We start from the raw sequence: 12368 nt of genomic DNA, 5'->3' as shown, positions 1-12368 counted from the left end.
GCAACCCGTTTAGTGCATGGAAGCACGAGCATTATTAAATCTATCAAATGAGAGAATTCAAGAGAATGCTCTTCCAATGCAATTGAGATTAGCTATGAATCACTAACTCTAATCACATTATCAATCAAGAATCACCTACACACATTAAGCCCACCAAAGTCCGACTTGCCATAGACTAGAATCCCAAAGCACACTCATGACAAGCACACACTAATTGCATTGGTGTTGGCCTCTCCAATCACCACATGCCAATCAAGATACTTCATCAAAATCTACACACACACAAGGTGAATGGTGCTAGAGTTTCATTAAACCCATCCACACATAAGCAAACAATAGAGCACATACACTAATCACAAGATTAAGTACAAACTTTATCAACCTAATTAGAGATGTTAAATAGCACAAATTGAGTGATGGAGTGGTCAATAAGCAAGAAGTCATCACACACACTCAAATATAGAATAATGAGAAGGTGAAACTACTTCATGACATAATGGAATATAGAAGAATTAAGACTAATGAAGAAAGTAGAGACTAGATTAAGAAATGTTTCTCTAATTAGAATGGATTAGCGCTAGAATTCTAAGCATGCGCATTAAGCTCAAGGCTAGGCCATCCATAAAGTGAACACTCAAGAGAGAGCTCTCAAGAATGGATTCTCAAGAATGAAACCTCCTTACATAAAAGCTTTCTTATAAAGGCTTGCACCACAATCCTTTCTACTATGGGTTTAATTTGAGCCTTCTAGCTAGCATATACAATTTGGAACTCCCAATGAGCCCAAAACCTTATACAATGTGGATAGGAAATATTGTGCACATCCATAGCACATCTACAACTTGGTGCATTATCAGTGTAGATGCTACCTCAGGGCGGCGGTCACTTTTTAGAATGTGTATGATATCACGTGAGTTAACCGGAGAGGATTATTAAAAGACCAAAATGTATAAAAATGTATACATACAGAGGGGGGTGGGGGTTTTTTAAATAGGCTCACAATGTAAGTATAGTATGTATATTGGGGTATTATTAATTACCTCTTGAACTCACGTGATATAGGGGTCTTTTGATAAGTGACTGCCTCGGAGCTGCTGTTAACATGGTCTTTGGCTACCATGATTTTATCCTTTAAACTAGCATACTTCTGCCCATCATGATTCTTTTGTTTTACATTGGTAATGCTTTTTGAAACAAGTTCTGAGGTTGTAGCAAGGGTTGATGAAACCATTTGAAAGTTTCTAATTTCATCAAGGATTTGTCCTTGTTTCACCTCTGGTTTATCTTATTTGAGAAGACAATGAATATGATGGTTGGGTCACTGTATCTAAGTTTACAATAGCGGCTTGGGAACTTATTTTATTCTAGGTCCTTGTGTGATTGTATTTTGCAAGTGCCTTGTCATTTCATTGACTTGATGGACCCTAGGCTTTGATATTCATATGTGGCTATTACTATTGTAAAATCCTTGCTTTTATAGTAAAGGAAAAGGGATCCATCTGGAGGTTGTGTTGAAAGGTCTAAGGTGGATAAATAAGTGAAGCATTCAAAGTGATTTCATTATATTTAAGCTTGAACGTATACACAAGCTCAGTTTATATCCTTGAGCTAGGCATCTTTGCATGTAGAGTAGGTGACATCACGGGTAAGCCAATTTATATCACAAGTGAAAGGTCTTACGATGTGAACAATGGAAATGTCTAATCCCCTTATATATGGCATACATGCACAAGCATGGATATACATACACACACACATATTTATATATATATATATATATATATATATATTTATTTATTTATTTATTTATTGGAAGCATGATTGGGGGTACACTTTTATGGGTTGAAAGCTCTTTTTTAATAGCCACTTAATAACTATGTCATTAGCTGTTAGCACCTTTGAAATTTTTGGATTCAAAAAATACTCAAAAAAAACACCAAAGCTCGTACGTGCAAGAGAGGTCCCAGAAGCTCGTACTTGCGTGGGTGTTGAGCACAATGAGCGCATTCATGTAGCTTCTCTTTGTCTCAAGCAAGAAGCAATAGCAGCAGGGCAGCATGTCTCTCAGGTTCTCTCTCGATCTCTGAGGCAGGGTGGTCAATATCTGCCATCCCTCTCTCTCTTTCTATGTCTCACACAAACACACACACACACACACACACATGCACATCTAAAAGTATTGCATGTTTGAAACAGGTTAGCTTAGTCTCAAGCTTGCCACCTTTGATTGGACATGTTTTGCTTTCTTTTTTCCCTGTCTCACCATTACAAGGTGCTTCATGTCCCAATAGCTTCACCACCCAACAGTGACCATTGTATGTTTCTTTTTCAGTTTCATTTTGTTCCATGATGCATATCCATGGACATAGATATGAACACACACACACACACACACACACACACACACATACCTACACAGAGAGAGTCTTGTTTCAGCATTAGGATTTGTTATTGGTGCCAAAATCCTTCCTCTTAGGAGATTTTATCTATTATTAGTTACTTCTTGTGGTGAAATGATGATTAAAAATGTTATTTTGATGGGTCACTTAATTATAAAACTGGTTTTATATGTATATTTCAGGTGGAACCCACCTCCATTTACTAGCATCCAGCATACAAAACTTTGTATGTCAAGACAAGACTTCCATGAAGTCTACAACCTGAGCCTGGACAGGGTTGAGAACCCACACTTTATGGATGTTATAGAGAAAGACTGGTTGTCTGTGTTCACGATGCTACGAACCAAAGGGCAGAAGGTGAACCTTCAAACCATACGGTCGGAGCTTTATGATAAATTCATGATGTTGTATCATATGGTTTACCAAGAGTTACCTATAAACGGTGAGTGAGTTGCCTGGTTTGCCAGAGCATTTGCATTTGAAATTTTCCAGAGGGCGGACTTGTCTCTCGATAAGTCCAAATACCGGGTAGCTTGGGTTGTTGTGGCTGAGAACTCAATTACTCGATTGGGGGCACATAAGCAAGGGCTCTCCAACAAGATGTCCACAGTAATGACGCACATGACTAACTGAAAAACAGTGTGCAAGTCAGTATTGGTAGCTCAGTCATCAAAGGTGAGTGTGGATACGTCAAATAGTCGGGATGTAGAGCTGGCACAGATCACGCGGTCTGATGTACAAGCTAAAGTTAGGCAGCTTGAGAGTGAAATAGGGCAAATCTCTAAAGAAATGTAGCAAGCACAAGTGGAAGTACAGGTTCAGTCAAAGGCAGACACTTTCTTGAAACAATTACGAGAAGCACGAGAAGAATTAGCCACGCTTTAGGCTAGTGGCAATGTGCCGTTGGAGAGGGTGATGATGTTGCAAGTTGTGATCAGTGCTAACTTGCAAGTTCTCGGTGTTCTTGGTGTCGCAGAGGGTGGCACGTCTGAAAACAACGATGTTGCAGCCAAACAGGTTAATTTGCGAACATCAAGAAGATACTGTTGTTCCTCTTATTTTGTGTTTGAACAGTTTTGCTGAATTTTTTGGTCCGATACAGGAGAAGCTGCAACAAAAGAATGTGCTCTTGGCGAGACTCAAAAATCAAGAGGCTTTTGTTGGCAGTGAAATTTTACAATTGCAACAGGGCAAAGCACTTGTATTCTCTCCATCACCTCCAATCATGCCAAATGTACATCGAGGCATTATATTTATTGTTGACGAGCCGTGCATAGCCTGTGGGTTGGAAATTTAGGATAAAATACTTGTGGGTGTTTGCATGCTACCATGCCAACACCCCTTTCACAATTTTTGTTTCACAACTTTGTCCATGCTGAGTGATTCCTGCTTAGCATCGGGATGCGGCATAGAGATCCCTACTTCAATGAAGAAGATGTTTGGTGCAGAGACAATGTCCGTGGCAGAAGAAAAAGTTACTCCAATAGGTATGTTCCAATTCTGGTTACTCAAGCTTGTAATTAGTAGTAAGCTGTATTAGTAACCAATAGCTGTATTAGATATAGGTATGAGTTAGCTATTGGCTACTAATACAGCTTACTGTCCAATTACCAATAGCTGCTTATCACAAGATTTTAAAAAGCTATTAGATACAACTTTAAACCAACTATTAGTTTGCCAATGGCTTCCATAAGTAGTGGGTGGATAGCTATATGCTAGGTTTAGAGAGAGCTACTAGCTAGTAATAGCTACCTGGCTCTTGTTAAATAGCTCCAGAATAGTTGTTAATTGTGTGAGTAAATACTTTCTCATTCACTAGTGGCCAGTATTCCTAGCTATTAGAATTTAATAGCTCTCTAATAGCTGGGTACTAGCTATTACATATCTACTGGTCTCGAAGCTTTTGACCAGCTATGAGGTACCTATTGACCTTCGTAGCTATACAATAGCTATTGATAGTGTGTATATATACACTCTCAATCACCATGTGGCCACTATTTCTAGTTAGCAAAAGAAATAGTTGTTTAATAGCTTGCAAGTAGATATTATAGACCCAAACTTGGCTAAAGTTGCTTCCTAGACAGCTTTTGACCAGCTATTAGGTAGCTATCGTCTCCCATAGCTAGTGGGTGATGGCCTATTAGCTGGCAATACCTATTTGACCTATTATTAATAGCTATGTGATAGAGCTTTTAATCAGCTATGAGTTAGCTATTGGCTTCCATAGCTAGTGGATGATAGCTATTTTCCACAGCTAGTGGGTGATAGCTATTTTGCAGGGTTGGAGAGCTATTAGCTGGAAGTAGTTATTGATCATAGCTACTGTCTTCCATAGCTAGTGGGTAATAGCTTTTTGCCAATTTTGGAGAGCTATTAGCTGGAAGTAGCCATCTGAAGTTGTTATTAATAGCTGCTTGATAGTGCTTATAACTAGCTATTAGGTAGCTATTGCCTGCCATAGCTATTAGGTCAAAGATATTTGCCTGGATTTGAGAGATATCAGTTGCTAGTAGCTATCTGGTCAGCTATCAATAGCTGCTTGACAGACATCTTAGAACCAGTTATCAGGTAGCTATTGTCTTCCATAGCTATTGGGTTGGGTAATAGCTATTTGGAATGTTTTGAGAGCTATTATCTGGAAGTAGCTATCTCACCAGCTATTAAGAATCTATTGTCTTCCACAGCTAGTGGGTAATAGCTATTTGCCAAGTTTTGAGAGCTTTTAGCTATTTTAACCAGCTATTAGGTAGCTATTGTGTAGGTATTAGCCAGCTATTGGGTAGCTATTTGTTTCCATAGCTAGTGGGTGATAGCTACCTATTGTGTAGGTATTAACCAGCTATTGGGTAGCTATTGTTTTTCATAGCTAGTGGGTGATAGCTACCTGCTAGGTTTAGAGAGCTACTGGCTGGTAAAAGCTATTTTATGCCTGTTAAATAGCTCCACATTAGCTGTTGATTGTGTGGTATATACTCTTATTGACTATGTGGCCAATATTGCCTAGTTATTTACAGCCAATTTGCTGCTCAATAGCTTGCAAGCAGATAGGCTATAACTGCTTCTCAGAAATATTTTTACCAGTTATTAATAGATGCCTAATAGATAGCTCTAACCAGCTAGTGGGTGAGAGCCATTTTCTAGGTTTAGAGAGCTAGTAGCAGGCAAATGCTACTTGATTCTTGTTAATCATCTCCCTAATAGCCTGTTGACTGTGTGTAGTAAATCTTTTCTCGTTCACTATGTAGCAAGTATTTCAAATTGTTAACAACCAAAAGATGTCCAATAATTTGTTGAAAAGTTTTGACTTTGTTTCCAAAAAGTTGACTTCCTTTTTTAATTGCTACTTGGCATCTTTTTGTAACAGCAGCTGATTGTGTTCCAACCACATGTATGTTCACACCAGCAAAGACGTCTGGTGGAGATACAATGCAGTCCAACGAAGACATCTGGTGGAGATATATTGTAGTTAGCAGGATTCACAGTCGGCTCTGATTGTTGGGGAGAATCCCCAGCAAAGTCTTCTTGCAACCCCTTCAAGAATTCAAAGCTACCAGTAATTGAAAAAAGTAGTACTTGTGACGTTGAGGTCCGAAAGTTTCTTGCTAAGTTTCAAGTTGTGTACCTCTCTAGCCATGCTATGGCTACATGTTGTTGGCAAAGTATTACAGAGTTTTAGGTGGTGTATGATAGCTGTTAGCCAGTTATTATCCAACTTCTAGATAGCTATTAAGTAGCTTTGAAGGTACTTCTAGTTTAATCACATCTTCCATTGCAGCTCCAGGGATCTCTTAGACACCTGATGATGTTCCAGAGGCAACAGTTGGAGACATAGAGGACAAGGTAAAACAGGGAAAGCTTGCAAGAGGTGGCAAGCATGGGCAAAGTATGTCTAGGAGGTTGACAAGAAGGTCTTTAATTGCATAAGGAGGTGAGGATGAATATAGAAATAGAGATACATTGATGTAGAAAGGTATACCTTAGTAAATTCAGTGTCAGCCCACTTACACGTGGTTGAGTTTTTTTGTCTTTTTGGAGCACTTATTGATGCCATAGCAACATGCAGAATCTCCTGTCAATAAAGATCGTGGACACACTCTGGAGAACTTGTTGGAAGAAGCTAAAAGAAAGAGGCAAGGGTCAGCAAAGCCACCATCCAAGAGGGTGAAGAAAACTCTGTTCAGCAAAACTCTTCTAGATGTTAGGAGTGGCGGTGAAATCCCTTGCCCAGATGTTGAAATAGAAAGGCATGCAAAGGATGTTGGCGAAGACCCTACTCTGCCTCAGATAATTGACCTAACAATGGTTGGTGCTGAAGGCCCTGCTCCTGATATAGTTGTTGATGCAAGCCTAAACAGTGACTTCCCTGTTCATCGTGTGAGCATTGATGGTACCGTGCCTGCTCTTGATACAGTTGTTGATGCAAGCCTAAACAGTGAAGTCCCTGCTCATCGTGTGAGCATTGATGGTAGTGTTGATGGCAATGTGCCTGCTCCATAGCAAGTTCATCAAGCAAGCTCTTTGGCTAATCACCCTAATACCACCAGCCAAGATCATGGTGCTGGTCTATTGTCCCCTGATGCATCTTTGTAAAATTTTCTTTTTCAAGGACATAATATGAATGCTATTCCAAGCTGTTCTTGCAAACATTTTTTTTTCCTCGCAATTACTCAACTTATGTAGATAGTCTTGTGTATGCAGTAATTCATAAGGAATTGATGTTGATGCTAGTAGTAGGTCCACCTTCGAAACGAAGCCCAAGTCAAGGCCAAAAAAACTCATGATAGATCACCAGTTTAAAAGGTGGAGACGGTACATGGCACCCAAGCGGATGTATCACATCAGGTTGGCACATGTGTATGCATCCAGTTCATGTTCATGGGCTTTCCCAAATTGCAATGATCCGTGCAGGATGCTTGCATCAGCTGAGGAGGATTATCATGTTGTACCAGAAAGTGTGCAGAATGATCCTCGGGCACTTATTTTGGATATGAATGTTCTTTTGATTCATAAAGTGGATCTGGAAGAAGATATGTTTTTCCCTACATGGAATCTACAATATGACCAGGTACTGGAGGAGAGGCCAAGAAGGATATACTTCCTTGTGCAGCCCGATGCAAGGCAGTTCTTATTGTGGGTAGCAACTCATTTCAATGTCTTCATTTGGAGCTCAGCCATGGAACATAATGTTGTAAAGCATTTCCGTGACTACTTTCCAAGTTTACGAGGACTCATAGCAGGGTTCACTACACAGACTTCCTGTGATGTGCTTCATAATCACAAAATCAAGGGCAAAAAACCCATTTTCTTCAAGCACCTCAATGATTTCTGGAATAGGTGTAATGGTCAGTTTGGTCCACACAATATGCTACTGGTTGATGACAGTTTGTACAAGTGTATATTTAATTTTTGTGGCAATTGTTGCATTGTGCCAGCATTTGGATCGCCTAACGATACAACTCGAAGGCCATTCCTTACACATAAGATTTCCCCATGACTGTACAAGTACGTAAAGGCAGGGGATAGAACGTAGTTTGTTACCGGAGGAGGAGATGTGTTTGGCACCTAGGGCAGTGAAGAGGACTTGATTGTTAAGGATCTTTATAGAGTTGCATGGACAGAGAAGCCTAGAGTGCTGCCATCGTGTTAGATGGGGAGAAATTGAAAAGAAGACCTCTGAGGAGATTCAACGGGAGGCATCTGACAAAGTGGGGGATTGCCCATAGCAAAAGGAGGCCTACAAGGTGGTGTGGGATACGGTTTTTCATAAACGGCATGGACAGACACGCTTGGGTACATTGGTGGATTGACTTTGACATTTGGACAGCTTGCTTTTTGTAACAACTAGTGGATGTAGCTTTTGTGCAGATTTAGAGAATCCCCTCTGGTCATCCTATTTGTAACACCATACTTTTTTATGGTTCTTGCTCATTGCAAAAATCTGTAATATAATTCATCGCTCAAAGCGATGATGTACTGTTTTTTTCCTAAGAAGGTTATTAAGTTCCACTCTTATGTTGAGTACATTATACAAAATCTGGCTTTATGCGACGTTGCACTGTTTACTTTTGTGTGAAGCTTATTAAGTTACGGTCTTAAGTTCAAGTACATAAACATCATCTGTTTAGGATTTGCTCAATTTTCATGTTTGGGTGCCATGAGAGTTGTATTGATAGAAATAGGACAAATTACTTGTAGATTTGGCAGCGAATGGTAAACAATTGTACCTGTTAACCCTGCATAATTGACTAGAAACGCATGTAGACCATATGAATAGAATGACAAGACTTGTTTGCTCATATAGAAACCAAACTATTAAAATTACATCTCCAATGGCATGCTGCTATATACAGATTCAAAGACCTCCGGCGAGATCGTATACAATCCCCTAGCACCCTGGACTATTGTCAGTGGTATTTTTATACACCTGACAAGATGGGAGTGCATGAAGACTGTGTTTTTGTCCAAAAGCTTGTAACAATAATCGTCGACCTACTTTTAATAGAGTCCTTTCAAAATGTGCGACCCTGCTTCAAACACACTGCCCCAACCGTCGACGTCATGTGCTTTGATTCTCCAATGTGCTTGTGCACTTGATCAAGTAAAATTTGACACCTTCTTTATTCCCCTCCTCGGCATTGACAGCAAAGTTGTCACCTACTTGAATCGCATCACCCAATGCTTCATAGTGCCCTTCATAGATAGGCTCCTCAGATTCGTCATCACTATTTCCACCATCACTTTGAGCGAGTTTGTGGAAACACCAGCTAGACACGTGTGTTTTGTTACTGAAATTCTTCCATTGGTTGTGCATGCATGCACTACAATAGCAAGATAGCTGCCTATGTGCGATGGAGGAGCCATCTTGTTTTGAGTAGCCCCGAACAGAATGTATGGAGCGTGCATTAGGGATAGCTTCACAATCCCATATGTTCTCTTGGGACACTTCTCCAAGCTTGACCTCCCAAAACATACACTCTACCTGTCTATGCTTGGAAGGATAGTGAGCAATGGACCGATCGAACAAATGCTGGCGAATAAATTGCACAACATCAGTTGCACATTTGAGCGTAGCTCCATTGCTCTTCCGCTGCTCATGTGTAAGTTCCCTTTTCATAACTGCTCCTGCCCCATCATGTTCTCGTTTCTCGTGGACACTTCCAAAGAAGTTCCAGACCATCACTTTCCCTGTCAAAGCAGCATATCTACCAACAAAATAGAAAGGCCTTTTTGCCTTGAACTGTGATGCTGCCCCATCTGACCAAACCCAATACTGGCTAACATCCAAGCCTCTATCTTTTATCCATTGCCAATGTAGCATAAAGCAGTGTTGGACAAACAAAGTGTCGTGATTTTTATCATCAAAAATGAAAAAGTGCAAAGTGATGAATCATTGCACACGGCGCATGCACGAATCATTGCACACGGCGCATGCACATTTGCACAACCCACCATGCATTCCAAATGCTTGACTACGCATATGATTCACAGCCTCCTTCAAATATGAAATTTTCAAATGGTAAATACAACAACATGTCAGCCTACCCTTTAGCTTTTTCACAAAGTAGGGCTTCTCTGATTCAAAAGCACGAAGCTGGATTTCTACATCCGGATTGGCATCCTTGAAACATTGGTAGAGCTCAGCCTGCATTCCACAACAAGAAATCTTGAATGACGAAGAAATCATGTGCCAAAGCTACCCATTAGCTATCAATAGTAAGTTGTAGCTATTAATAGCTATCAAAAGCTATGAAATAAAAATCACTAGCTATAAATATCTATAGAAAAAAACTATCATTATCTATCAAATACCCATAAAGTGAAATCACTAGCTATAAATATATATCAAAAGCTATCAAACAGCTACTAGTAGCTTTCGTATACAATCACTAACTATAAATTACCTTTCACCTAAAGAAAACACCTGATCATTCACTATCAATAGCTATCAGAGATCTACCAATAGCTATCAAATGGTAGTTATCAAATCAATAGCTATAACTAGCTATGAAATATCTAAGAACCGCTATCAATAGTTGAGAGGTAGCTATCACCATCTATAAATAGCTATTAAAGATCTGTCAATAGCTATCAAAGAGCTACCAATAGAAACCACATAGCAATCACTAAACACTAGCTATGAAAAGCTATTATAGTTATCAAAGAGCTATTATTAGCTATCAAGTAGCAATCACTAGTGATAAAGTAGCCTTGGCTATGAAATAGCAAACACTAGCTATGAGATATCTATCAAAAGGCTATCAAAGCTATAAAACAAGCACTATCTATGAATAGCTGCCAATAGCTAGCTATCAATAGCTATCCAATAGCAGTCAATAGCTATGAAACAACCACTAGCTGGGAAAAGCTATCAAATAGCAGTTACCAAAGAGCTATTAATAGCTATCAAATAGTAGTTATGAACATCAATAGCTATCTCCCAGCAGTTAATATCTATAAAATAGCTATCAAATAGTAAACACTAGCTATTAAATAGCTATCATTAGCTATTATAGTTATCAAAAGGCTGTTCTAGTAGCTATCGTGTAGCAATCACTAGGTATGGAATAGCTTTGGCTATGAAATAGCAACAAACACTAGTTATGAGATATTTATCAAATAGCTATCAATAGCTATGAAACAAGAAGCACTAGCTATGAATAGCTATGAACAGCTATCAAACAGCAATCACTAGCTATGAAATAGCTTTAACTAAAGAAAATACTTGATTATTAGCTATTGATAGCGATCACTAGCTATAAAATGGCAAGCATCGGCTATGAAATATCTATTATTTAGCTATCAAATACCAATCAATGGCTATAAAATAGCAATTTCTAGCTATGAATAGCTATCGGTAGCTATCAAAGAGCTACCAATAGCTATCAAATAGTAATTACTACATATAAAATATCTTTCAAATAGCAAACACTAGCTATGAAATAGCAATCAGTAGCCATAAATAGCTATCAAATAGCTTTAAATAGCTATGAAATACCTCATCCTAAAGAAATTACTTGATTATTAGCTATAGAATGTCCTTGACTAGCTATAAAATATCTATTGATTACCTATTAAAAAGCAAATTTTGGCTATGAAATAGCAATCACAATCCATGAACAGCTATCAAGAGATATTTTATAGAAATCACTAGCTATAAAATAGTTTCACCTAAGGCAAATACGTGATCAATAGTTATTACACAACTACTAATAAAAAAACAGTTATTAGTATCTATCACTATCAACAAGTAGGTAATTACAAAAATAGTCATTATTGGCTATCAATATCAATACCAATCAGATAGCCTGGCAAAAGTTATGTAACAACACATAGCTACCGGTCAAACTTTGACGCCTATCAACTGACCATTATAGTGAACAACTACGACATATATTTGACTAGTTATAAGATGGTACAACATAGCTAGTGGGTGGCTATGAAGTAAACTGCATTTGATAGCTATTAGTGTGGCAAGAGTTATCTATAAAACACGGATAGCTACCAGCAAAAATTTGATAGCTATTAACTAGCCATTGCCAAAGAATAACTATAACAAATAGCCATGAAACACATAATTGGCAGCAAAATAGATAGATAATGGTCATTAATTGGTAGCTAAACCCTGGCAATAGTTATGTAAGTAATTCAAATAGCTGTGCAGTCAAAAAGCTTCTACCCAGCAAGAGTATCGAACAAATACAAAAAGCCACTATGGCATACGCTATCTTCCATACCTGTGATACTTCCAATAAATGGATGGGATGTTCGATATACTCCTTCCAACCAATTCTCTTTCGACATATGTCTTTTTTGTTGGGGGATACATGAGTCTCAAGCATCCAAAAGTTGACTATTAGCTCCTTTACCTCTTCAAGTATGCGACTTTTTTGAAGACTCTGATGACATGTGGCAAAGGACAAAGTGGTCTTCTCAGTTTGTTGGAGTAGCCGATTCTTGGCTCCATACAAG

At 38.8% G+C, this 12368-nt stretch overlaps 1 pseudogene; it reads left to right on the top strand.

Moving 5' to 3' along the window:
• Nucleotides 1-2646: 2646 nt before the first annotated feature.
• Nucleotides 2647-3284, top strand: LOC147438524 (uncharacterized; annotated as a pseudogene).
• The last annotated feature ends 9084 nt before the right edge of the window (nucleotides 3285-12368 follow it).

This window comes from Adiantum capillus-veneris, chromosome 16 (assembly GCF_014529385.1).
Source record: "Adiantum capillus-veneris isolate H3 chromosome 16, ASM1452938v2, whole genome shotgun sequence".
Lineage (NCBI taxonomy): Eukaryota > Viridiplantae > Streptophyta > Polypodiopsida > Polypodiales > Pteridaceae > Adiantum > Adiantum capillus-veneris.
This window is presented reverse-complemented; position numbering and strand designations above follow the sequence as displayed.